The sequence below is a fragment of the Cryptomeria japonica genome, chromosome 3 (genome assembly GCF_030272615.1).
Source record: "Cryptomeria japonica chromosome 3, Sugi_1.0, whole genome shotgun sequence".
Classification (NCBI taxonomy): Eukaryota; Viridiplantae; Streptophyta; class Pinopsida; order Cupressales; family Cupressaceae; genus Cryptomeria; species Cryptomeria japonica.
This window is the reverse complement of record NC_081407.1, coordinates 476,759,968-476,787,773: the sequence shown is the minus strand read 5'-3', so window position 1 is coordinate 476,787,773 and position 27,806 is coordinate 476,759,968.

Sequence of the window (27,806 nt, the reverse complement as noted above, 5' to 3'; positions counted from 1 at the left end):
TTATGCATACTTCCACTCCTATTTCTACACTGCTAATGATTTGGATAGTGCATTATCTTTTTATCATTTTGAATTTGGTAATTTTTAGTATGGTGGTTTCCTATCTCGTTCTCAGTTATTATCTTCCGGCTAGCACAGGGAACTTCTTTCAATAATGAGAAATGGCTTGATTTCTAACCTATATGATGATACTTTGTTTGCTATGGTAGCTCTATTAGATCATGTATCTCCAAATTATTTGGTAGCAGTTGTAAATATATTTTCAGGTATTCACTTTCTCCTAGAATCAATGCACGATGTACTGTCTTCGCCAACTTTAGTTTTGCCTATTCAGATGGTGCCTCCTGCAGTTCTCGTTGATGTTGATACCCCACCTTCTTCTCCTCCATTGGAAAGCACTAGTTCATGGTATATGAATTCTTAAATGTAACTTTCTCAGACAAAGAATTTGTTTGTACTCTTTACAAGGGGTTGGGTTTTTTTGGCCAACATGGCAATTATGTAATCTCGGGTGGCCTCTATCTGGTTTAGGTATGAGCTAGATTGGAGGTTTTCTTTGTCTGGTTCTTTCCTACCAGTGCTCTTTGAACCAGGTTGTAAAAATTATAATATTAATAAAATTTAGTGGTTTACCACTTTTATTTAAAAAAAAAAATGCACCATGAATGTCGGATAAAATAAAGTTTTAATAAAATAATAATATCCCTTATGTCTCCAAAATGAAAGGGAACTTTTAATTTTTCCCTTTTAAACATTAGTCCCCAACATTAATTAATCACTAAAGTTAAATATTTAAATTTAACTTTAGGAACTTATTTTATTGCCTAATTAATTAATGGCTCATTATTTTGGCAATCTTGATGATGAATGAAATGTGCCAAAATATTGACATCCAAAATTGCTTCAGATATTATTAGACATTGAGCCACAACTAACTTACTATAAATAGTAAGTATCTAGAAACCATGTCAAAACACCTCCAATTGGCCTGAAACTGAAATTCCCTAGGCCAAATCCTTCATTGATCCCTGTAAAGTCCTGGTTAGCCCTTGAGACCATGGCAAGATGGGCTTACGACAAATCATATCATGACTATTAAAAAGAGGACATTATAGTTTGCCCCCTTGAAATTGCTTTTCCTCAAGCAATCTCAACTCTGGATGTTGTAAGATATACTCACCCTCCCAAGTAGCATCCTCTAACGAAAAGTTCTTCCATTTCACCTTATACTCCCTGATGACTCATCTCTGTAAATTACTCTCCCTAGTATCAAGAATGGTCTCAGCAACCAAGTAATCTTCCCCTCATCATCAAGAGGAGGTAACTCTACTGAAGGTACCACATTATGACCCAACGCCTTTTTGAGACGAGATACATAAAACACATTATGTAAATTATTGTCTGCCAACAACTCAAGCTTATAAGCCACCTCACAAACCTTCCCGATAACTCTGAAAGGCCCATAATAGCATGACTTCAACTTCTTTGTACCACTCCTTTTGAGAGTGGACTATTGGTAAGGCTGCACCGTAAGATAAACCATGTCACCAACCTCAAAAGATCTCTCCACTCTGTGTTGGTATGTATATTGTTGTTGTTGGTTCTGGGCCTTTTGCATATTTTCCTTCAAGGATCTCATAATATTTAGACTCTCCTATAAGATATTGTTAGCCTTAGGTACTCGGCTATCACCAAACAACAAATCCAAAAATCTCAGATCCTCATAACCATAAAGAGCCATAAAGGGTGATATTTGGATAGACATATGATAAGTGGTGCTATAACAGTACTCTCCTAAATGCAACCACTTCACCATGCCTTGTGTTGCCCTTTGATATAATTACAGAAGTATCCTTCCACCCACTTGTTCACAATTTTTGACTGCCCATCTGTCTACGAGTGAAAACTGGTGCTTGGGGTAAGCTCTGTCCCACACAACTTGAAGAGCTTCTGCCAAAAAATTGCTCATAACCCTATTGTCTTTATCACTAACAATGCTCTATGGCAACCCGTGCAACCTGAATACCTCTCAAAAAAATAACTCTGTTGTCTAAACCGCTATATAGGTTGATGGAATAGCGAAGAAGTGAGCAAACTTTGTCAACCAATCCACCATAATATATATGCAATCCCTGTCTTGGACCACAGGTAGAATCCATTACACATTGTCCCACTTCCTCATGGGAATAAGTAAGAGCTAAAATAATCCTCCTGGGAAAGATTTCTCATGCTTATTCTTCTGACACACAAGGAACTCCCTCACATACTGTAATACCTCAGTCTTGAGCCCTTTCCATGTGAAGTACTCTCTCACCTGCCTCTATGTTTTGAAATACCCTGGGCGACCTGCTAACGATGAGTCATGGAAATCTCTCATGATCTTCTACTTCATAGAAGATCTTGGCACTAAGAATATTCTCTCCATGTAAATGATCAAGTCATTTACTACTGTGTACCTAACATCCTGGATAGTGCCATCAATAATCCTAGTATCTCACTTGTCCTTTGCATACTCTATAGAAATCAACTCCCTCCAATCATTCACTAACACTCCCAAAGAACACAAGTGAGGTCTCCTAGATAGTGCATCAGAAACTATTTTTTCTTGCCCTTGATAAAAAAAATGTCAAAGTCATAAGCCTCAAGTTTTCTGACCCACCTCTACTTCCTATCATTCAAATCTTTATGTCTAAGGAAATGCTTCAAACTGTTATGATTTGTCTTGACTGTGAACTTGATACCCACCAAATACTGTCTAAATTTAGCCAAGGCATGCATTATCGCCAACATCTCCTTGTCATAAATGATGTAACTCCTCTCATCACCCCTCAACTTTCTACTTTTAAATGCAATTGGGTGTCTATCCTGCATCAATATCGCTCCAATGTCTTCCCCTAAGGCATCACAATGCAACTGGGCAAGTGCTCATCAAATCTTTAAAACTGTCAAAATACTGCTAAGCTTTATCTGACCACTGAAAATCATCCTTTCACATTAAATCGGTAAGGGGAGCAACAATCTGTGAAAAAACCCTCACAAAGCGGCAGTAGAATCCACACAACCCAAGAAATCCCTTAAGTTGTGATATATTCGTGGGTGACGGTCAATCTATGATAGTCTGAATATTTTTTGGATCCACATGAACACCATCAGCACTGATAATGTGACCCAGGTAAAGAAACTCAATCATTCCAAATGCACGCTTAGACATTTTTACATACAAGGACTCTTGCTCAAGAATTCTCAACACAATATCAATGTGTTTTAGATGCTCCTCCCAAGTCTTACTGTAAAAAAGTATATCATCAAAAAATATTAGTATAAATCTCCTCAACTGATCTCTGAATATCCTATTCATACAGGACTAGAAGGTAGTTGGTGCATTAGTCAAACCAAAGGGCATAACTAAGAACTCTAAGTGACCAAAATGATACTTGAAAGTTGTCTTCTCCACATGATCTTCCCGACCCAAATCTAATGGCAGACGAATCTCAAGTCTATCTTGGAGAAGTAACTGTCTCCATGTAACTCATCTATGAGTTCATCAATGTGTGGGATAGGATATCTATTTTTTATTTTTTTCTTATTCAACTCCCTATAGTCAATGCACATCTTGAAAGTCCCATCCTTCTTTTTTAACAACAAAACTAAGGAAGCAAAAGGACTCTTATTAGGTCTAATGTGCCCCATCTCAAGTAGCTCTCTAATAGCCTTCTCAATCTCATCCTTATACCTCTTTGGATTCCTATAGGGTGTAGTAATAATAGGTTTAGCCCCCTCCTCTAATTCTATCACATGCTCAAATCCCTTATCATGAGGTCTACCTAGTGGAATATCACCAAACACTCTATGGTCAACAATGTCTGAACCTATGAAGGATACTCCTGCTTCAGTTGTCCAGTAACCTCTAGCATCACCAAAATATCTACTACCTATTGCACCTGGTCATGATGAATCAACCTATCCATCCACCTAAGTGACACCACTCTAAGTCCACCATCTGATAAACCATGAAGTACCACTTTCCTTCTTTGATGTTCAAATTTCATTTCTACCTTCTCCAAATTAAATGTAAACTCCACTAGAGAAGCCATCCAAGTCATGCCTAGTATGACATCATAATCTCCCATGTCAACCACATTAAAATAATCAACCAACTCACAATTATTGATCTTTGTATGCAAGTTAGTAATTTTCTGTGTGCATAAAATTTTGTGTCCACTAGCCACCATGACTCTAAACCCATCATGATCCTCAGTCTGTAAACCCCACTTTGCCACTACTTGAGAATCAATGAAATTATAAGTAGCGCCAGTGTCAATCAAGGATATCACTTGTTGCCCCTGTATCACACCGCGAACCTTAAATGTGATATCCTTATGAGTACCTGGCAAACATGCTATCACCCTATCATCACTGTCATTCCCTCCAATTGCTGATTTACCATCACTATCCCTAGAATCTGATGATTTTTTTGAACTTTTTGAAGTTGTATCATCTACTAAAAAATACTTAATCTACTTATCCTTGGCCTTAAGAGGACACATATGAGAAGAATCCAATGGTTCTCTGCAGTGAAAACACGGTTTTTTCTTCATAAGCTCATTCAACTAGTCATTATCCAATTTCTTAGCACCCTCATATGGCTGATGTGTGTCTTTTTGGGTAGGTTTCTTATCTTTTTCTTTCCTAAAATGAGAGTCCTTAGTCTAAAATTTACTCTTATAGGGTGATGGTGCCAAATCTCTAGCCTTTTTAATGGCTTCCTGTGATGACAAAGGATCATGTCCCTTGACCCAACTACACAATGGATCTAAAAGACCATCTACAAATAAAACAACCAACCTCCTCTTTGAAATGTCAGTCACCAATACTACTAACCTCTAAAATTCAGCAACATAAGTATCAATTGACCCCCACTGTCTAAGTTGTGCTAACTCCTTAATATGCAATTCAGGGTCTTGGTATCAAACCTCTCAATAAGTTTTTCCATGAACTCTACATAGGTATTAATCTAAGAATGTCCCAAGGTTACCATCCCATGGTGCCACCACTCATGAGCACTGTCATCTTAGTGTAAAGCTGCATATTTGATGGCATCTTCTTTTGGTATTGGACTAGGATAAAAATGTGTATCAAGTTTTTGAACCCAAGCCCTTGCTGTAGTTTTCCATGTACCATCATAAAAAGGTATTGTGAGATATCCTATTTTATTATTGAGGTCATAATGTTGTTTCCTATTGCCTCTAAAGGATAAATGCCTCAATCTAACATCCATGTAATCTCTGAATGACATTTCAGCATAAAAATCTAACACAGAGTTCCTCCAATCATTTTAAATTTGATCATGTACCTCTTGTTGAGTGGGGTCATTATTTTGTTCATTCTATCTTGGTGAAAATTGAGGCATAAGTGGCCTAGTGCTTGTTGAATATGCTCTATTCTGCTACCTTTCCCCCACATTATTAACTAAGCCATCATCATTTCCATTGTTCCTATCATTGTCATTGTTCCCTTCATTCCTCTGTCCACTTGGGTTAATATTACCTTGATTCTGGTTGTTTCCATCCTTCATTAATGCTAAATGTTGATTCATAAGGTTTTTCATCCATTGTAATGACATCTAAATCTCTCGCTATCCTCTAGCCAAATCATTAAGCATATCTTGAGTACTTGGTTCTACCCTTTCATCATCCCTATCACCCATATTTTTTGCTGAAAATGGGCCATCCTGTTGTGAAGTTGATCCATGATTGATGCCCAAAATACTAGACACAGTTTGACCCTCAGGAATTGATGGTGGTTGCCATGCCTCTCTCAACTGACGCTAATAATACCTTCTTTTTTATATCACTCATTAACCCTCATAGGATGGCAGGTCTTAAAGCTCTGATACCACTATAATAGGGTGCCCTATTCTGGAATTCAAGGTTCTATTGTTTGACGCTATGGTTAAGTTGAACCTGGTGCATTTGGGGTTTTGAAAATTATTTTCAAACATAGATATTTCCAGTCCACCTAGTCTTTCCTTATAATTCCTCTAGTCGGTTGGTATGCAGCATATACAAACTATGCCCAACATTTAACTTACACACCCAACTATGAATTCATGACCATCAACAGCCCTAATGCCTAGAAGGAAATATACACCCACCAACATTTGTGTTGGTATTTAGAAACACGCCCAACAACCCTACAAAAGAATTCTCATGCCATGTATGGCACCCAACAATAGTATAATTCCACCCCAAGTCTAATTTGTGCCCAACACTATGCATGTAACCGATATACGACAGAATGGCAATCTTCCTTGTGCGTTCTTCAAGTATGGTGAGCTCTTTTGATGATTGGTGTTAAATTTTTTCCCCCTCAAAATACTCACAACCAAAAATGAGTCCTCAACGATGTAGTTAATGAGTTTATTATTCATCAGACCCTGCATTTTTTCCTTTGCTGGACAATAATGGATTTTGACTGTAAATGGCATTCTCTGGTAGCTATTAGAAAATACTCTTACTAGTTAGCATAATATTGTGGCTCCACCTTGGTCGAGCTTCAACCTGCAAATTTTAAATTCCATCCCATGATATTCAATCTCCACAATTTTGTTTAAGGATTTCCCAAGCTTGGTATTGCATAAGTGTAGGAAATGTCACTAATGAGGGATTTCATCCTCAAAAACCAAAGATTTTTCTAGAACTGAATCTAGAAACATAAATTCCAAGAATACACAATTTCCAAGATACCTCAATTTGTATTTAATGCTCTTATTTATAACTCTATTTGGGCACAATTACCAATGTACCATGAATGTGGGATAAAATAAAGTTGTAATAAAATATTAATATCCTATGTCTCCAAAATGAAAGGGAACTTTTAATTTTACCCTTTTAAACATTATTCCCTAGCATTAATTAACCACTAAAGTTAAATATTTAAATTTAACTTTAGGAACTTTTAATTTTATTGCCCAATTAATTAATGGCTCATTATTTTGGAAATCCTAATGATGAATTATTAAATACACCAAAATACTGACATCCAAAATTGCTTCAAATATTATCAGACACTGAGCCACAACTGACTTACTATAAATAGTAAGTATCTGGAAACCTTGTCAAAACACCTCCGGTCAGCCTGAAATGGAAATCACCTAGGCCAAATCCTTCATTGATCATTGTAAAGTCCTAGTTAGCCCTCGATGCCATGGCAAAATACGGTAACAATAAATCACCTCATGACTACTAAAAAGGGAATATTACACAATCATATACTCTTCAAGCCAAGTAGAAGCATGATGAGGTTGAGGCTATGTAGGCAAAATATTGCCCATATTGTAGACAAAAAAATAAAGATTACAGATGTAAGAATATTGTCCGCATGGATGACAAGCCATTGCAACCAAAATTCAAACCAATGGAGGATGATGAAGGTCATATTTTCTATATAGCCCAAAGAAGGCCATGGGCCCCAATATAAGGTATGCTTCATGACCCTTATCTTTCAATGTTCCATATGCACATTCTTTTGAAAACAATAGTCAATGGCAACCTTCCACTTCTTCAAATTGTGGAAATTATGGGCCACCACCACCATGGAATAATCAGAAAGGATTATGGCCAAATTACCAATACCCTAATTCCAAGCCTTAATGACAAGCACTTGCTATAAATTGGCAACAACAACAACCCCAATGGAGACAATGCCATCAATGGTCTAACCAACCCACTATCTACTTGCAACCACAAGCACCACTAGCTCAGCCAGCCCTCATGCCACTTGCAAATTCAAATGCAAATACACCTATACCTACTCAGCTACCAAAACATGTGTCAAATCCTAATAGAAAACCATAGCAACAAGAATACTCTTTTGATTCCATTCATTACCCTGCCTATGTTGTGAACATAAGTGGCATACACCTATGCTCAGGGACAACTCTGAATGAACCTTATTCTTCACTTATTATTGAGATTCCTGCAGAAGAGGAGGATATTATAAAAGATATCTTGCATCCCACAAACTAATCCAGCCAAATAAGATAACCTAAGCCAAATGAAGCTACTAATCCAGTACCACCATTCCCACAAAATTTGGAAACCAAAGAGTATGAGAAAAAACCATCTTTTGATTTCCTAGGTTAGTTAAAGTATGTGTGTGTCAAAATTCCCTTATTTAAAGCAATCAAGGATGTGTCTATTGATAGAAAACAAATAAGGGATTTACGTTAAATAAGCCAGGTAGAAAGAAAAATGACCCACAAACAGTCCATGTGGTAGGACAACTAGTAGATATAATGCTAAGAAAAGTAATTGTTCCTAAATACTCTGATTTGGGTAGTCTAGTGGTAGGAGTTACTATTAATGGAATATCAATAAATAATGCTCTCATCGACCTAGGTTCAGCTATAAATGTTATGACTAAGGACATCATGCAATGTTTAAACATCATTGATCTAAGATCTACTCCTATTTTTATCGTGACACTAGATGGTATAATAGAAGATCATGTTGTTACATTGGACTCTTGGGAGTACCCTATTTATTTCATGGTCTTGTCTCCTAAGGCTACTTTGGGAGGATACCCTACTATCTTGGGAAGACCTTGGTTAGACACAACAGATTCCTATATAGGATGTAGATCAGGGGATATGACTATCTCCAATGGGGATAGCACCAAGAAACTTATCATGTATCCTCCATCTCAACCTCATGGGGACTTAGATCAACCTATTTGGCCAAATTTAAGAGACTAACAAGAAGAATTGAACTCCTTAAAAAAATTGATGATGATTGATAGGAGTCCTAATATGCAACTTCAAGATGATGAAGAGGTACTATCTCAATTCTTGTAGAATAATTATGAGAGGGATGGAAGTTGTTTAGCATGTTTAGGATGTCCTTTGCAGACACTACTACCAGCATCTAATGCAGCTACATTCCTCACAACAACACATCTATTACATTAATTGTTACCACATGAAGTGAAGATGTCATGCATTAATGCAACTTCTATGATTGAATTGGCTAAGCATGTAGAAATTTCACCAAGATTATGTTTAAACATCAACAATAAGCTTACTCCAAAACAACATACCTCTCTAGTAGAACTATTGCAAACTCATAAGAATTTATTTTCATAGGATTATTATGACATAAATGGGTTGGATCCAAAACTTTGCACCCACATGATATATATAAAAGAGGACAGTAAACCAGTTAGACAACCACAACGAAGAGTTAATCCTACAATAAGAGAAATAGTCAAAGTAGAATTGCAAAAGTTATTAGATGCAGGATTCATTTATCCCATCTTAGATAGTGAGTGGGTATCTCTCTTAGTCATTTTTCTTAATAAGGGATGAAAATGGAAGTATTGTGTTGATTATAGGGAATTGAATGCAAAAATTGAGAAATATCACTTTCCCCTTCCATTCATTGATCAAGTGTTAGATTCTCTAGCGAGAAAGAAATACTTCTCATTCCTAAATGGTTTCAATGGATATAATTAGATACCGATCACACCAGAGAAGAAAACTACATTTACCTGCCCATGGGGAACTTATGCATATACAGTGCTTCCATTTGGATTATGTAATGCACCAGCAACATTTCAAAGAGTTGTAAGTAGCATCTTTTCTGATATCTCTCATAATTGCATGGAAGTTTATATGGATGATTTTATTACTTATGGTAATACCTTTGGAGAAGCATTGAATAACTTGAGAACATTATTGAAAAGATGTGAGAACCACAATCTATCTCTAAATAGTGAGAAATGTTTCATGATGATGCAAGAGGGAGTAGTCATTGGCCACTTTATCTCTCATAAAGGCATTCAAGTGGACCCTACCAAGATTGAACTAATCATCAATCTCCCTACCCATACTAAGTAATGGGATGTGAGAAGTTTCTTGGGGCATGTTGGTTACAATATTTAATTCATTTAAGATTTTAGTAAGATAGATGGGCCCCTGTATGGTCTACTAACAAAGGATGTTGATTCCCAATGGACATCATCATGTGATAACTTGAAAACTGCTTTGACTCAAGCACCTATCCTTAAGGTACCCCAATGGACTCTTCCATTTCATATCCACACATATGCTAAAAATTATGTTGTGGGAATTATCTTAGGTTAGAAAGAAGGAGCTATTGAGCATGAAATCTATTTTGTCGGCAAGAACCTGGAAGGAGAAGAATTAAATTACATTGTGATAGAAAAAGAGATGGTAGCTATCATTTATTCCTTAAATAAATTTAGACATTATATCACATGATATCAAATATTCATTCGCACTGATTATTCTACTATTAGATACCTGATGCACAAGCCTAATATCATATGAAGACTTGCTAGATGATTATTGTTCATGCAAGAGTTACCTACAATTTATAATTCATTTATTGATGAGCACCTATTTTCTACAATTGTTAAAACATCATGGTATGCAAATATAGCTAATATTTGGTTGTAGGAAAATTTCCTCAACACTTTTCACCAAAATAAAGGAGATAGTTGATAGAAAAGAGTTTTCCATACTCTTGTATTTCAGGATGAGAAATTTGACAGTTTGCATGCTTGTCACAATGAACCCTATGGAGGTCATTTTGCTGCTAGAAGAACAACAATAAAGTTGTTAAAGAAAGGTTATTATTTCCCTAACCTTCACAAGGATGCAATCATATATACAAGGAAGTGTGATAAGCATCAAAGAATGGGCCGACCAACAAGAGAAAATGAAATGCCCTTGCATCCCCAAGTTGTTGTCACCCCATTTGGCAAATTGAGCATGGAATTTATCAATGTTATTGGCCACTATCTAATGGAAAATCATATATCCTTGTTTGTATTGATTACCTTACAAAATTGGTTGATGTTAAAGTAATGAAGCATGCAAGGGACAACAAAGTTCCTGAGTTTGTATATGAATATATCCTTACTAGATATGGTGTTCCTATGGAGATAGTGACATATCAGCGTGCTCAATTCACATCCACTCTAATTACAAAATCAGTTAATGAGTACAACATAAAGTACAAGAATCCAACCCCATGTCATCCTCAAGCCAATGACCAAGGAAAAGTGACCAATAGAGAAATTGAGTCTATTTTGACAAAGACTATGGCAATTCACAAAAAGGACTGGGCAACTCGGTTATGTGAAGTTGTGTGGGCTTACATAACCACTTGTAAAACAACAACTAGCTTCACACAATTTGAGCTAGTATATGGGAAAACAACAATCATGCCCATTGAATTTTAACATAAAACTCTTAGAACTACATTAGAGATAGGGATGAATTTAATTGAAGTTGAATCAGACTGTGCTATGCACCTCAATACCCTTGATGAAATGAGAAAATTAGTCCTCCAGCATACAGAATTAATATAACAATAGAGAATGAAATGGCATGAGAGATACATTAAGGACAATCAATTTAATCCAAGTGATTGGGCTTTGTTGTATGATTTTAGGTTCAAGGATAACATGGGAAAGCTTCAAACTAGGTAGTTGGGTCCTTATGAAATTAGAGAAGTATTTCCAAATGGTGTTGTAAGATTGAATACTCTGGGTCTAGTGAGGTTTAAGTTATTGGTCAATGGTCATTGTTTGCGTTTATACCATAAGATAGCTAGTAAACAAGAGTTCATGTATCAATTTGAGGTGCCTTGAGATGTTAATTCTCCTATAGCCAAAGATGGTGGGCCCCTGGGTTCATCACATGCTCCATAAGGTAAGTTAACTCTTCCTTAAGAAATTTTCAATGTACACATGGAGACCATTCTTTCCATCTTCCCTACCACATCACACTCCACCTCATCCCACCTTCCTTTTCTCTCATTATCACTTCCTTCTCATTCACTCGAGGCCCTATGCTACTCACACATCGATATCTTCTTCCAGTGTGAATCATTTGCAATACAACAACATTTTAGGTATGTGCAAAATCTTACTATCTCACAATTACTTAGAAAACTTATTTTGTTATTTTATCATTGATATATTATATAGCATTCTACACTAGCTTAACCTAAGTCTTCCTACATTTGTGGAAAATTGCTCACTCCTAAGTTGGGGGGGAGAAGAGTTCCTAGTTGTCAAATCATGTTTTATTAAACCTTTGTCTTATAGAAATGGAGTATATTTATATTTTAAATTAAGTTTTAAGCATGCTTGCATGCACGCCAAACCTATTCATTTAATCAATCCCATTCTTGTCGTATTTTCGTGTGACCACTAGTTCTCTTAATGAAAAACACTTGTTATAATTTCTAGTTGTGTCAATTGGAATGTCAATTAACCATAAAGAGTATGAAGGTTGCAATTCAAAATTAACAAGCACATTGTACGTCTCAGAGTGGAAATAAGTAGAGAGGGTTGGGTAGTATCACGGGTGCAGAAGAAAGTGAGTTGTGAAAACCAGAGGGAGGGACTGAGTTGTGAAAATAGGTGGTTTTGATGTCTGCCACAAGCCTTTTGATCATAGGATTATTTTTAATGATGCATTATGTGAGCTAGAATTTCACAATTTTGGATGGCTTGACTATTTTCTTAAGTTGCGAGATTTCAATGAGGGCATTGCTTTGGAATTTTCTCAGACAATAAGAAATGATGAAGAAATAGTAAAGGGGTTAAGAATTGTAGTCACTGAGGAGATAATTGCAGAGGTAACAAGGTTACCTATAGTAGGAGGAAATTATCCTAAAAGCTTTGATGCAAGGTTAGCAAGGGCTGAGTTTACAGTACTAGATGATCCTCCTTTGCATGTAAGAAGTTAGGGGACAAACAAATTGTCTTTTCCAAAGGAGTGGGTCACCAAATCATCGTATGTCATTGATTCTTTAACCTATGAAGGCCTACAATCTCTCCTCTATTTAGCACACTTCAAAATTTTGAGCCATCTTGGACATGGCAAGATGATGAACATTCCCAATTTCCTATAAAACTTGTTGAAGAAGATGGCTAACAAGGTCCAAAAAGGTATAGTGCACTCTATTTCCCATCATTGTTTAATTAAGTTGCTAGTTAAAAAAAACCATAGAGGAACTAAATCCGAGGATGACATGGGAAAAAGATTTAAGAGTAGAAGGTGCTAAATCACTCAACATGCTAGGACCTAGGGGTAAACCCTTAACCTATAAAACTAGAAGGGTTGTGGGTGTGAAAGAAACTCTAGGTGCTTCCTCTTCAAGGGCACCTAATACCCAATCTTAGAGTCAAACCCCATTGAAAATACCATGCACTCGGCTGAATAGGATATCAAGCATGAAAATCCTGATGTTGAGAGTGCTAACCCTACTCTTGAGGAAGCCACTATGACATTTGAGCCTTCACCAATTAAAACTAAGAAAATAAAATCAATAGGAAAAGGAAAGGATAGTAATAAAAAAAAATCTAAAGTTCAAATCCCTAGTATTGAGAGTCGTAGCTCTCATAATAGGAAAGCTAAGGAAGTGGAACAACCTGCAACCACTAAGAAAAGGAAAAAGGATGTTAAACATGCAATGAAGACTGCTAAAAAGGTGAAACCAACTAAGTCTATAATGAAAATCCATAGGCTTACAAGGATGCCCAAAAGCAAGAGCCCCAAGAAAACTTATATTTCAATTTCCTCTAACTCTAAGGACACTCTACATAGTGAAGAAGAGGGATCAATGTGTAGTCAACAGTCTCCACTACTACTAAACACCCTCTTCACCTTCTCATCATTTCGGAGATGACCAGGTGGTGGAGGAGGATCCATCAAAAAATATGGAAGAGGTCTTAGTTCATTCTAGTGGGATTCAAGTTGAGATTATCATTGAGCTAGAAGGGGAAGAAAGGTCAAGATGATTAGAAATAAGGACTAAATGAAGAAGAACTTGTTACTAGACTTGAGAATCTTGCAACAACAATAGAATAGGTAGAAATTGATCAAGACAGTATTCCTCATAGAAACAATAGAATTAGAATGGGTTTTCATGTACCTCTTGTTAGATACTTGATCAGTCCCAAAGACACTGAGAGGGGGGTGAATCAGTGTCTAACGGTAAACAAAAGATTTAAACTTGTTTGCAACTTTACAACCCAAATTAATGTACTGGTAAACAAGCAATAAAACAATAAAGAGAAATAATAGTATAACCATCAATGCACACCATAACACAAATATTTTTGGCGAGGAAACCCAGTAGGGGAAAAACCTTGGTGGGATTTGTGACCCACAATATTTACTCACTAGACAAAATGAATAAATATTACTTATACAATAGGGGCTTGCACATGTAGGAAGGCCAACAACCTAGAGCTCACTGCTCAATCACAAAAAGGAGTCACACTGACTACAAAATTGGATAATTAAATCCAATGACAATGTACTGCTCAAAATAGCATCTGCAATGCTGGATTCAGTACCGGTTTTAGCTTTGTCAAATACCTCTACCATAAACCTTTCTTCACTCTGCTCTTCTCTTATTCGCTCATAAAATAATTACATCAAAATGCATATACAAATATTCACTCTCATATACCACTTACATTCATTACCTATACATATTTTTACTTCGCTTACATACCATACATACTTACAAAATGACATATAAGATCTCATACATATATGAGTCTTTAAAATACATCATGTCGACTATACAATATAATTACAATAAAAAACAATATAATTTCCATGTCGGCTGGGTGTTGGTAAGATCTTCTGTCAATGTAGACTGGGTGCCGGTAAGAATAATCTTGTTGTGTCTATCAGTGTCGGTAGATGATGTCTATTGCCGGTGTAACCTGCGAACCATGTTACCAGTTGGTTGCCATCAATGACAACATCAACTATTCTCATCTGAGTGTATAATGCCAACAATTTCCTCCTTTGGCATTGATGGTAACACTCATGAGAAAAATCCAAAGACTGATATCCAAAAATGAAGTCCAAAACTGATCCAAAAATAGGAGTGCTCCCACTGAGCAAATGATCTCTTCTGTACATTTTTCTCCCATACTACTACTCCCCCTTTGACATCAATGATAAAGGATGTCAAAAAAGAATCAAATAATTCAAAATTCTACCTCATAGCCTGTAACCAGTTGTGTACAATCTGAAAGACATCCGCCAAAATCAAATTAAGACTCTGCATGAATTTAGTGTTGTCAAAAATAACGGTTTCAGTCTGTTGGATCATACCGGTCAGATAATGCATCTGTTGCTCCAGCGATCTTTATCCTTGAATTTTTGCCTTAGACAACTCAATCCATTGTGTTATAAGGTTGTCCAATCTAGGACCAATTTTATTTTTCAGCTCTCGTGCCTTCATTCTCATCCTTTCTTTTTCTGTTTCTAATATTTCAATCTTTTCTTCAAAAACTGCCATTTCTTGATCAAAAACTGAAGTAAGTTCTGAAGAACCTATCATGTTATCTGCTATATAATCAATCTCTTTTTGTTTTTCCTTTATCTCTTCCTCAATATCCTCTGTTAGGTTGTGAGGCTTGCATGCTTCCTTATACAACTCTTTATATTCCAAAATAGTGGAATTAAGTACCGGTAATAAAGAATCAATATGCTCAGTACAATATTTAATAGTCTTATCAAAGAATTCACTTTTCTCCTTATTCACCCTTTCCTTAACAGACTCTTCATTTATTTTATCTACAATTAGAATATTTGAAGCAATAAATTTGGACAATGTGTCCAATTTACCTAAAGATCCATCAATATGATCAACTTTACATGTCAATGCAATCATTTTCAAAATAGGTAAAGTATCATAAATGGCCTTAAATGCTAAGGCATTGCAATTTGTGATCCTCTTTATGGAATCCAAAAGTACATCTGTCACATTAGTAGGTTTGTAATCCATAGTGGAAGTGCTAGGCGGAGTGTGAGGTTTTGCAGTTGGTTTCTTCTCATCTCTGGATGTCTGCACGTTAGCCGCTTCAACTATCTTACTTCCATCATTGACCTTTTCTTTATCCACTCTTTCTTCTTTATGCTCACTCTGTTTTTCAATTTTGTTTTCATCCTTACTGTCATCCTTACTTTCTACCTTATTGACTGTCGGTTCATCTAGTCTGTTCTTGTCCTTTTTCTGCTTCAGTTTGTGCTTCTATTTCTGCTTCTACCGGTTTCTCAATGTTAAGCTGAGTAGCATCTGGGATGGTATCTGTTTCCTTAACTTCAACTGGTATCTCAATGTTTTGAGAGTCAACAGTGTTGACTGGTGACTCAAAGATCTCAATATTTGTAGCTTCAATTGTCTTAACCTCTGCAGTTTCCTTATCCTGACAATGTTGAAGTCCTGAGTGTCCACATTCATGGTAAAAAGAATGTTTGAATCTGGATTAGTATCATCTTGTGTTATTTCCTTTGCATTCTCTTTCAGTTGACTGTCACTTTGTACCGGTGCCTCTGCACTTATTGGTGATGTGTCATGTGCCAGTGGAGGAAGGTTATCCTTAACCGTTATATCAAGTACACTACCAATTTTACCTTTACCTTTATCCTTCTGATATACCTTTGCAAAAAGACATCCATTTTCAGTCTATCATTTTCTTCTTTCTTCTCTTTTTCCACAAAAAATATATCCCCCTTATCTATCGTTTCATCTGCAATTTCCTTTACTCTGCCTGTCATAAGGCTAACCTGTCGGTGACCACTCACAAAAACTATTATATTTGCCTCTGATATTAAATCATCAATTTCCTATTTGGATTTAACAGGATGCACAACAAGTAGAGCCTCTACTTTTAATTTCTTATCTAATTCCATTACCGACATTCTTTTAGCTTCTAACCTTATGTACAAATCATTCGGTAGATCATCTACAACCTCAATAAGAACTTTCTTGTAGATATCAAGGTGCAAAATAATGCTTTCCTCTATAGTGTCCTTATATGAATCCTTGAAAGAATGATAAATTTTATTCACATTGCTAAGGTTACCTTCTTGTGTGATTTCATTGATCAACTCTTCCGATGTAAGAGTATCTGGTGCTTTAGGTTCTTGTTTCTTCTTTGGAGTCACCTTCTTCTTCTAACCAATGGGCTCTCTTACAGTCTATTGTTTCTTTCTTTGTGTCCTGGACTTCTTGGTAGATGGAGAAGGTGCCGGTGAGGGTTCTCTTTTCTTCCTGTCCACTCTCTTGAATTCAGCTGCCTTGTCATCATTAGAATAAGATGAAGTAGCCATAGGGGAAATATGAGCTACCAGTATCTGCTCTGATTGACTTTTTGTCACACTAGCAGCAATACCGCTAAGATTCATCAAACCTTCTGTAACATCTTTTACCATCTTAGAAGCATCTTTCATGAATTTGTCTCTTTTCTTCCTCTACTTCATCATAGCAACATCACTTTCAATGGTTTCAGCATTTCCAAATATTTTCTCTGTTGGTTCCAGTGGAGCATCTAGGAGTATTTTAGCATATGAGTCCAAAATGTGAGAGTCCACCTCATATCCCATTTCAGTAATCCATACAGTTCTGGGTCTAACTGCTTCCATCCAGATTTCATCTCTCTTCACTACAAAGCATATTTGTTTGTCATATTTATCTACAATGCTTTGGAAAATCCTTTCTCTCTGTTTCATTTTAGTTTGGAAATTCTTAAAGTAATCTTTAACCAACTCATCACTGATAGCTCCCATACCGGTAATTGCCTCCTTTATCTGTTTTCCAACAAAAATATCATAGGCAAAGTCCTTATGTCCATACCCGGGATCTCCTTTGAAAAGTAAAGCATTAAACACACTAACAGACTTCCAAATTTGAATGTTCCTTTCTTATCACCTTTTATCTTATCCAAATTCTCTATCAATTCATCCTTTAACCATTCACAAATATCAATATTTTCATTGTTTATAATCATCTCATGTGCACTATGAATGCATGAACTTGACACAGAATTCAAACTATTTGTATGACCAACTTTATATCCAATGACCATGCTAGCAAATTTAACATTTTTATCCTTTATGTCATTGACCCTAAGTGGGTGGTTGTCATATGTAGCTCCGGTTAAGCTCATAACTTCCTTGTTAGGGATTTTCTTCTTCTTGTCAGGTCTAGAACCGGTGGAGGGTAAACCAGTAACAACCCTGATAGCTTCCTTGGTAATCTTAAATACTAAGTCCAACCACATAAATTATCCGTGAACCCTGCTAAGGGCATAGTAGATAGCATCATCTAAGAATTATGGCATATGGAGGATGTCTATGAAACCTAAATCCTCAACTACCTTATGTTCTGATTTCACTACCCCATTCTTGCCAGTGATTACATTCATGTACATGTTCATCAAATCTTCAGACCCTAAACTTTCTATGTTGCAATGTATGTATGCCCTAGGGTCTTCAGTAAATGTGACACCCTTTGGGATTTTAGAAAATGCTACAATAGAATCATCCTGTTTTTTTATCTTGGGAATGATCTTGAAAATAGGTCCAGGTCTTTTAATGTTTTCCACATTAGTAGGGTTTGCTATGAACTCGGGAACAAAAGATGAAGATGCCATTGCGAAAGATAAATAACTATTAACTATGAAATCCTTGAATGCTCTGAAAAGACCTTTGTTGCTTCACCTTTAGAATGCCTTTGCTCAATTTCTCTCTCTTCGAATGCTTGGATGCTTGGTGAATTGAAATGAGAGCTTACACTTCCTTTATAACCAAAAATTTGACTTACAACCACAATAAATGCTTCGTCGGTGAAGTGAAAACTCCACATATCTGTCGGTAAAGAATAAATATAACTTCTTACTATCAACCGAGGGTAAATGCATGATTTTTCAATTTGTTTCCTTATCCCTAAGGATTATTCCTTAGTTAGATGAAGAATATCTTGCTGGTGCAGGATTACCCTGTTCTGTCGGTCCAGTGACAGATTCATCTCCTCTTTGATCTCTCTTCCTAATCCATTGTTTTGAAATTTCTTGCTTGATTCCAGTCACCTTCTCTTTGCCTTTATTATTAGATCATTTATTATTCGTCGGTATAGTCTTGCTTCTATAAAATTTTGCAATATGCCCAATCTTGTTACATGCATAACAAGTTACATTATTTCTTTGAATAGCATTTCCATAACCTTGACCGGTTTGAGTTTTGCATTGATTAGATAAATGTCCAAATCTACCACAAACATAGCATTTCACATTCATTCTGCAATTGTCTGAGTTATGACCATTTTTATTGCATTTGGAACATTGACCGATGGGTAAGTTTGTATTATAATTATTCCTAAATCGACACTTATTTTCTCTATGACCAAATTTATTGCAATTAAAACATTTTCCATTAAATTTATAAGCATTAGGTTGCCTTACCGGTTTGTTATGATCATGATTGTTTGCAGTCCCGAAACTTTCTCCATGTTCAAATCCAAGTCCAATTGTTTCTCCATCAGGTTTCTGACTTTTCAACATATCATCAAGATTATCTGAACTCTTCTTGAATTTGTCTTTGTATTCATTTGCAGTGACCAACTCACTTTCCAAAGTGCTAACTTGTCTCAAAAGTTCCTCTTTGTCATGTTTCATGTGAATCAAATCAGTTTTAAGCATATCATTTCCATAACTAAGCCTTTGAGATTCATTTGATCTTTCATTAAGTCTTCTGGCCAAATCTTCTCCATTCCTCTTCCTATCTTCAATATCCTTGCATAGTCTCATGTTTAAATCTTGCATCTCATTCTTCATGTTATTGTTCTCTTGTCTCAATTTGTCTGCAATATCTCTAAGAGTTTCTTTTTCTTCATCATCTTGATTTTTCAATTGCACATGTAGTTTTTTTCTCTTATTCTTTTCTATAACCAGGTAATATTGAAGTGCTTTGATAAATTCCCGAGCAGTTCTGAGTTCATCTTCCAGTTTGATATTCTTCAATTTTTCTGCATCAAAATCTTCAAGAGCTCCTTCCAACTATTGTCTCAAGCTTTCCAACGGTACCGGTTTTATAATCTTCCTCAAGTTGTTAGGCTTTTGCAAATAGAGGACTAGGCTCTTATACCAATTGTTAGATACTTGATCAGTCCCAAAGACACCGAGAGGGGGGTTGAATTAGTGTCTAACTGGTAAACAAAATATTTAAACTTATTTGCAACTTTACAACCCAAATTAATGTACCGATAAACAAGAAATAAAGCATTAAAGAGAAATAATAGTATAACCATCAATGCACACCATAACACAAATATTTTTGGCGAGGAAACTCGGTAGGGGAAAAACCTCGGTGGGATTTGTGACCCACAATATTTACTCACTAGCCAAAATGAATAAATATTACTTATACAATAGGGGCCTACACATGCAGGAAGGCCAACATCCTAGAGCTCACTTCTCAATCACAAAAAGGAGTCACAGTGACTACAAAATTGGATAATTAAATCCAATGACAATGTACTGCTCAAAATAGCATCTGTAGTGCTAGATTTAGTACCGGTTTAAGCTCTATCAATTACCTCTACCATAAACCTTTCTTTGCTCTGCTCTGCTCTAATTCTCTCATAAAATAACTACATCAAAATGCATATACAGATATTTGCTCTAATATACCGCTTACATTCATTACCTATACATATTTTTACTTCGCTTACATACCATACATACTTACAAAATTACCTATAAGATCTCATACATATATGAGTCTTTAAAATACATCATGTTGGCTATACAATATAATTACAATACAAAACAATATAATTTCCATGTCGGCTGGGGTGTCGGTAAGATCTTTTGTCGGTGTAGACTGGGTGCCGGTGAGAATAATCTTGTTGTTCCTGTCGGTGCTAGTAGATGATGTCTATTGCTGGTGTAACCTGTGAACCATGTTACCATTTGGTTGCCATCAATGACAACATCAACTATTCTCATATGAGTGTATAATGCCAACACCTACTTTATTTATATGGGCCTAAGTGGTATTTGATTTATTAGGAATGATGGAATAAAAATAAGAAGCATGGAATACAGAGAAGGAGCAAATTAAAAAATCACTCAAAGAGAAGGATGCGGAGATTGACAAGCTGAAAATAGGGTGGAAAATGTAACGAATTTGGTACCTCAGATTGTGCAGTACAGACCACCACCCGTAATTTATGCATTGAATTTGAAGGAGTTATACTTTTCTTATAAGTCATCAAGAGAATTGTTTGGTTTTCATTAATCTCTCACTACTCCTAGTGATTTCTTTTCAACCTATCAATAATCTACTCAAGAGGTCAAGAATTTGATTTATGAATTTGATTTGCACAATTATGTGGTATCGTATGACACATAATGTAATCCCATATTTATTATAGGAGATATACACCTGAGATCCCTTATGTCTTATGTCCAAAATAAATATAATTGGGGCAAACAGTTTAGAGCTTACAAGGAAATGGAACAAATTGTTCCATTACCTCTATGGGTTGAGACATGTGATTTTAATGAATTTTTTTATAGGTAGAATCAAATAATTTACAACACTAAGAAAAAGAATAGAGTGATGGACCTTAGAGAGGAGGATTACAAATAATATGAGCATATGGTAGAGACTTTAGCTAGGACATTCTTTGGTTACCTAGCCCAGAGATGGAATGGAATTCCAAATGAGTTAAAATGGGTTGACCTCACTCTCTATGAAATTACCATACAACACTTAGGAGGGAAGCTATATATATGTAGTTGGGATGTTCCATGAAGGATAAACAGATACCCTTGATCTTCCAACCATCGATGCTTTAGTATCCATTTCCACATTGGGAAGAGTATAAACCATATGATGTTGAATCAGAGAAGTTGATATGGGACAATTTGGCAAAGGAGCGGGGGTTCTGTTGGAGCCCCATCATGAGAACTATAGGAGAGACTACTATGGGGGATTATGGACTTATAGCTTGAAATCATAGTCATCTTCCTTTTGCTTGTGGATAAAAAAAGGATTAAGTTGGGGTGGGGGATGATGAGCCCCATTTTGACATATTATATTTTAGACTTTTAAGTTGATTTAAACCTTTGATATGCTTTGAAAGACATGATCTTTTATGTTTTAAAGTTTTTTTTAATGTTGAACTTGTTTAAAAACCTGTGATGATTGTAGAGGATGGGATTTACTACTCTTGAAGTGATGAACCTCAAGGAACAAACCAACCTTCGCTCTACCTCACTTTATTGGCCCTCTAGTGAGCTAGGGGACACAAACTATAAAAACTAAACAAATAATCCACAAAGACCTTTGAATAACCTCTACCAAGTCTTTGTTTCCAAGATGAATGCATAGAACTGGGACACCAGTGCAACCACTGACGTAATGTATGAAAAGAGTATGGAAGTTGTATAGTGACTATAGATAGAATAGAATTATTAAACTAACAACACTATGATGAAAAAAAGAAATAAGGTGAAATGTCAATGGCTAAAAAGAGATATAGAGAGATGAATAAAACTCACAATTGGTCCATGATTGAAGCCTCTAGCAAAGTAATCTCCTTCTCCCAATCACAGACCTGCACACAAAGAAAAAAGAAAATATTGGGCCTAGATGAAAGAAAAATGATAAATATAGAAGTAAACAATCAAGATAATGGATATGTTGGATGGAAAACAACAAACATAATATTATGAAATGTGAATGAAGAGAGGGAGAGAACTTCCCTTCAACACCCAAGAAAATCTCATTTGAGGGAGTGAAGTCAAGCAACCAAAACTATGTGTACTCTTTTATGAAAAGACTATTGTTAATGCAAATAAAGTAATTGAAGAAGGATGTTTAGATTATCCAAGTTCAAGTTAGAGTAGAAGAAGACTCACTCAAGGGTGACAACTTGGTGAGGATTTGTTGGTAAACAGATTTGTCACTGCGGTCGTTTACCTAAAACTGACCCTGTTTGCCCGATAAGCAATGACAAACGTTCCAATAGTTGGAGAGATCGTTCTATGAAACACGATCTTCCTCTGCATTTGAGAGGGGCAGCTCCCTCGTATGATAGGGGTTTTTAGGATTTTTGTGTACTTTTAACCTGAAATTACATAAAGGAGAAAACATAAAACTAAAAAGAAATAAAGATAGAAACCCCAACAATAGACATACGACCATCAACTGAGATTTCTCAATATTAGAAACAAATTACAAGGGGAGTCTATAAGGTTATATGCTTAGTCATGAGATGACGATAAAGAAGAATGTCAAATCTCAACATACGGAGAGATAAGATACTTCAACACATTCAAACTAAGATACCAAAGGTTTCTTGAGTGTCATCACATCAATTGTACAAATTAAACATGCATAAAAAGACTACCAATTTAACATACAAGAAATCGGCAATGATAACACATGAATACATTTAGAACACACGAACTAAGACGTATTCTTTATTATCCTTTTGGAAATATACAAGTCCAAAATCCTTTCTATACATAGTGCAAATCAAAATCTCATTACAAGTTTCTCCTAGAATTCCAGCAGAGTTTTCCCCTCTGTCAAAAGTCTCCCCCGCCTTTACATTACAAATAGCCTTGTAATTATAGGCTCCCTAGAATAACCACCTTAGAAACTAACTTTAATCTTGGGTTAATAACTAACTCTTTTTTGCATGAATTTCAATGAGTTAGTAACCTACACTTTTATGTGCAGAAGAAGTCAATTTTCTAACCCTGGGTTACAATAAGCGATATAAGTCACTTTTTACTAAAATAATATCAAACCCATTACATTGAAGAATTAATTCGTTTGTTGATTTTGTCGAGGTAGCCTCCGTGTCTTCATCTACTTCATTTGGTCTTGTCATCACTTCACCATCTATTCCATATGTCGATATCTTTATCATTGAAACAAGGCATTCATCTGCCAATATCTTTTGTTCGAGGAGACACCCATTGTGATCACATCAACTAGAATCCTTTACTGTCATCTTGCATGTTAGCCAATTATTTGTAATATCGATGAAGAACCAAGTGATAAGCTATGTTGAGGCACTTCTCCATCTTCATCCACTTCATCTGAAGTTGTCATCATCTCACCATCTAACCATCTTGGTGTTCATATGAAATTTCATAGCTTGCCATTATTATCAAGAAGTATCTCCTTTGCGTATGTGGATGTAAACAATCTACTTGGTGTATATAAGAAAGGAGGGCAACAAGATTTGTGGAATGGACGTTACACCTACCAATTGCACTTGCTTGATAGTTTCTAAATTATTTTCAATCACGGATCTTGCACTACGAGCATACCATGAGACCACATTTCTTTGAGGGATTTTGCCATACAGTTAATGAGCTTCATCCACATTTTATATGCAGGTCCACTGCTTGCATTGCTTTAAAAAAAAAATTGTATTACTTGCGATTGTCACACTGTATGAGATGCTATCTTATTTTTTTTAAGGCATTCTTCTAAAAATCTCTTTTAGCCGCTATGCTTTGATGCGTATCCATACCAATTGCAATTGCTTTTGTAGAATATTCTCAACAAATCTATTTGTCTGCAAGTCACGTTGTTATGATGTTGATGCGGTGATCCATTCATTTCTTGAAAGTTTGTAAAGCATTTTCACCAAGCCCATTCTTGTCTACGCTTCCACGATTTGCAATCACATCTCACTGAGCAGTTGCAACGATAACACCTGATGAAATAACTCTATATTTATGTCATACTTATTGTTCTAAAGCTTCCATTTTTGTATAGACTGAAAGGATGTTAGTAACAGTTGTGGAATTTGGCCTTACACTTCCGAATTGCATTGCATAAGCCACCTTTTCTTTGAAGCATTATATCAGACAGTTTACATGCATTTGGGACGTCGCATTTTGGTCATGCAATCTGACGTGCTTTATCTATGTTTCCATATTCTTCATCTGTCGTGTTCCCTTCGAACACTTCCAGTGTGTTAGGTATGCTTCCACAATTTGCATTTGTCTAATGCTTCATGACATGTCTATGCAACTGTGGTGTCCTGTCATTTTATCATAGAGCAGTGAGGATTTGGTAGGGATCGTGGTTTTTTTTGAATTCATGTTTCTATTTACAATGTTTTTCACCAAATTCACTTTGTGCAAATCTTGCGATCATTGTATTACATGAGATGACATCTCTTTGAGGCATTCTAACAAACAATTCACATGCCTTGTTGAAATCTGTATTCTGCTCCAATGCGCCATATGGTGACAATTTTGTGCATATCTTGCAATCATCGCATTTCATGAGCACATTTTTGCGATCAACGCATGCCATGAGATATCGTTTCTTTGATGGAATTCTTTCAAACTGCTCACGTGTGTTGTCTGTGCATTGACATTTCTCATGATTTGCAGCATCATTGAAAAACGTTGTCAAAGACTACCCTAGCTGGAATCAACGTCCATTACAGTCCTTCACACATTGTCACATCTATATGCTATGAGACCACGTTTTCTGTGAAGGATGTCACCAAAAAGTTTATATGCATGCCATTATGGTATACTTTGAGGAATTTTGCCAAACATTTTATATGCATTGTCTACACATTCCCTATGTCATGAGATCACGCTGTTGTGAGGGATTTTTGTCAAACAATTAATAGGCACCATTTATACTTCCCTGGTGCCATCTTAATCTGCCAAAACAATTTGGTCAAACAACCTGCATGCTTTGTCCATGATTTCACATTTCCTTCGAGCATTCACGTGAATATTAATGTGAGCATTTCTAATTACAATGGCCTGGAGGAAGATGATGTTCTCTCGAAGCATTTTGTCAATTATCTCACAGCTTGTTAATGTATTATCGAGCACCTCACAGACCTACACAAGATCATATGCCTTTGTAACTTTTCCTCAAACACATACGACTGCTTCCTTATTTGCATATAGTGGGATGACATGTCTAAGGCATTTAGTCACACAGTTTGTTGCCTTGTTAGCAACTTCACCAGTTCACATGCATTGTTTGTGCTCTCCTTATGCCCGCAGTCTACATTTTGTAGATATCCAGCAACCATCGCATCTCATGAGACTACATTTCTTTGAGGAATTCTTTCAAACTATCCACATGTGTTGTCCGTGCTTCCGTGATGTGCATTCATGTCGATCAAAGCAGCTGCAACTTCAACATACGGTGAAACCGTTTACCTTGAACGCATTGATGAACGTTCATAACCTGTTGTTTGAAGAACATTTTTAAATTTTTATGAAAGAGGTTAAGAAAGCTCAATTTTTTAGCATTTCTAACCTCTTTACAAAGTGGGACCCGCAAGGTTAAGAAACGAGGTTAGAAATGCTCAATTTTTTAGCATTCCTAACCTTTTTGTGATAGGTTAGAAATATGGGTTAGAAATGCTCAAAACCTTCTTGGCAAAGGTTAGAAATATGGGTTAGAAATGCTCAAAAAGTGAGCATTTCTAACCTTTTTGGCAAAAAGGTTAAGAAATGAGGTTAGGAATGCTCAAAAAGTGAGCATTTCTAACCTTCTGCTCCACGAACTATCCTTTAGACCTTAGAAACCATTGATCATAGAGAGGAAACAAGGAAGAGTGCAACCGATGCTTTTGGACAACTTTTTTTATCGCAAATGACCAAAAATATTAAATTATTATTTGAAAAATAATTTAAATATTTTAAATTTATTACTTTGGCTGGAGAAAAATGGCGTAACTTTCAAATGGTAGGGAGTTAGATCCTGAAATTTGAAACGCGAGTCAACGGTAGGGAAATAGATCCACACAATTATTTACACCTCATGACAAAGCCTTAAATGAGATATTTTAATCCTTTGGGAGCAACAGACACCAAAAATGGAAAGTTTAAAATATGACAAAGTATGAACTGGGTTTAGGTGAAAGTTGGCCACACGATATAAAATGACGTTTAGATCCTGACTGCCAAATAATTTCCCTCAATTTGTGATAATTTTCAAAATTCTTTCATTTTTTCGCATTTTGACTAGCAAGGACCTTGGATAACGCGCTCATTATCTACACGTAAACACTCATTGGACCTTTACTCGACATTGAGATCAATTTGAAGTTCAAATTTTATGTAGGCCAAATATGGGGGCAAGAGCTGGCTCTGATTGGGGACAAGGACTGCAAAGGATGTGGGATGAACTCAAAATCTCTGGTTTGCAGGCTAGTACACTATCCATTGGGTAACAGAGTCAAAGAGGAAACAACATAGGGAATAGCTGGAGAAACCAGACATAAACCAAAAATGGGACAAACACAACAAAACCTCTAACTAAAAGTAAGTACATGGTAGGCAAAGCCCACCTCAAACTTCTTCAGGATTGTCATATAAAACCATTCACAGGCTCAGAGAAATAGGCACCTTTGCGGAAGAGTGACGTGAATCCATGTGACACCTGTAAGCTCAGCAGGCTAACAAAATCAACATGTAGAAAATGAGAAATATCTTTGAGCAATGAACCAAACAACCATATCTCATCATAAACCTGCGAGCTCTCTGGAAAGATTTGGGTACCACTTTGAACATTATTGGCAATTTGTGGAATATTCTTAAGAATACCCATATCCTCTATCTGAAGATCCCTCTAATAGTCTGGTTTGCAATAAATTAATCCATGAATTGGACAACCTTCATATAATTTGTGATGTGAAGAAACTTGAGTAGATGCAACCATTGAATTAGGTTCATGACTATCAACTTGAAAATCATCTGTAGAAATACACTCATCTGAAAACAAAAGATTGAGGTACACACTTTCACCATAGGATAAATTATCATTTGAAGCCTTCAAACACCAATCTGGAATACAATCATTATGGGAATTAACTTCATGGGCTTCCTTCATTAGATCATCCATTACCTCACTTATCTCTGCATTCATGGTACAGTTCCCAAAACTATCC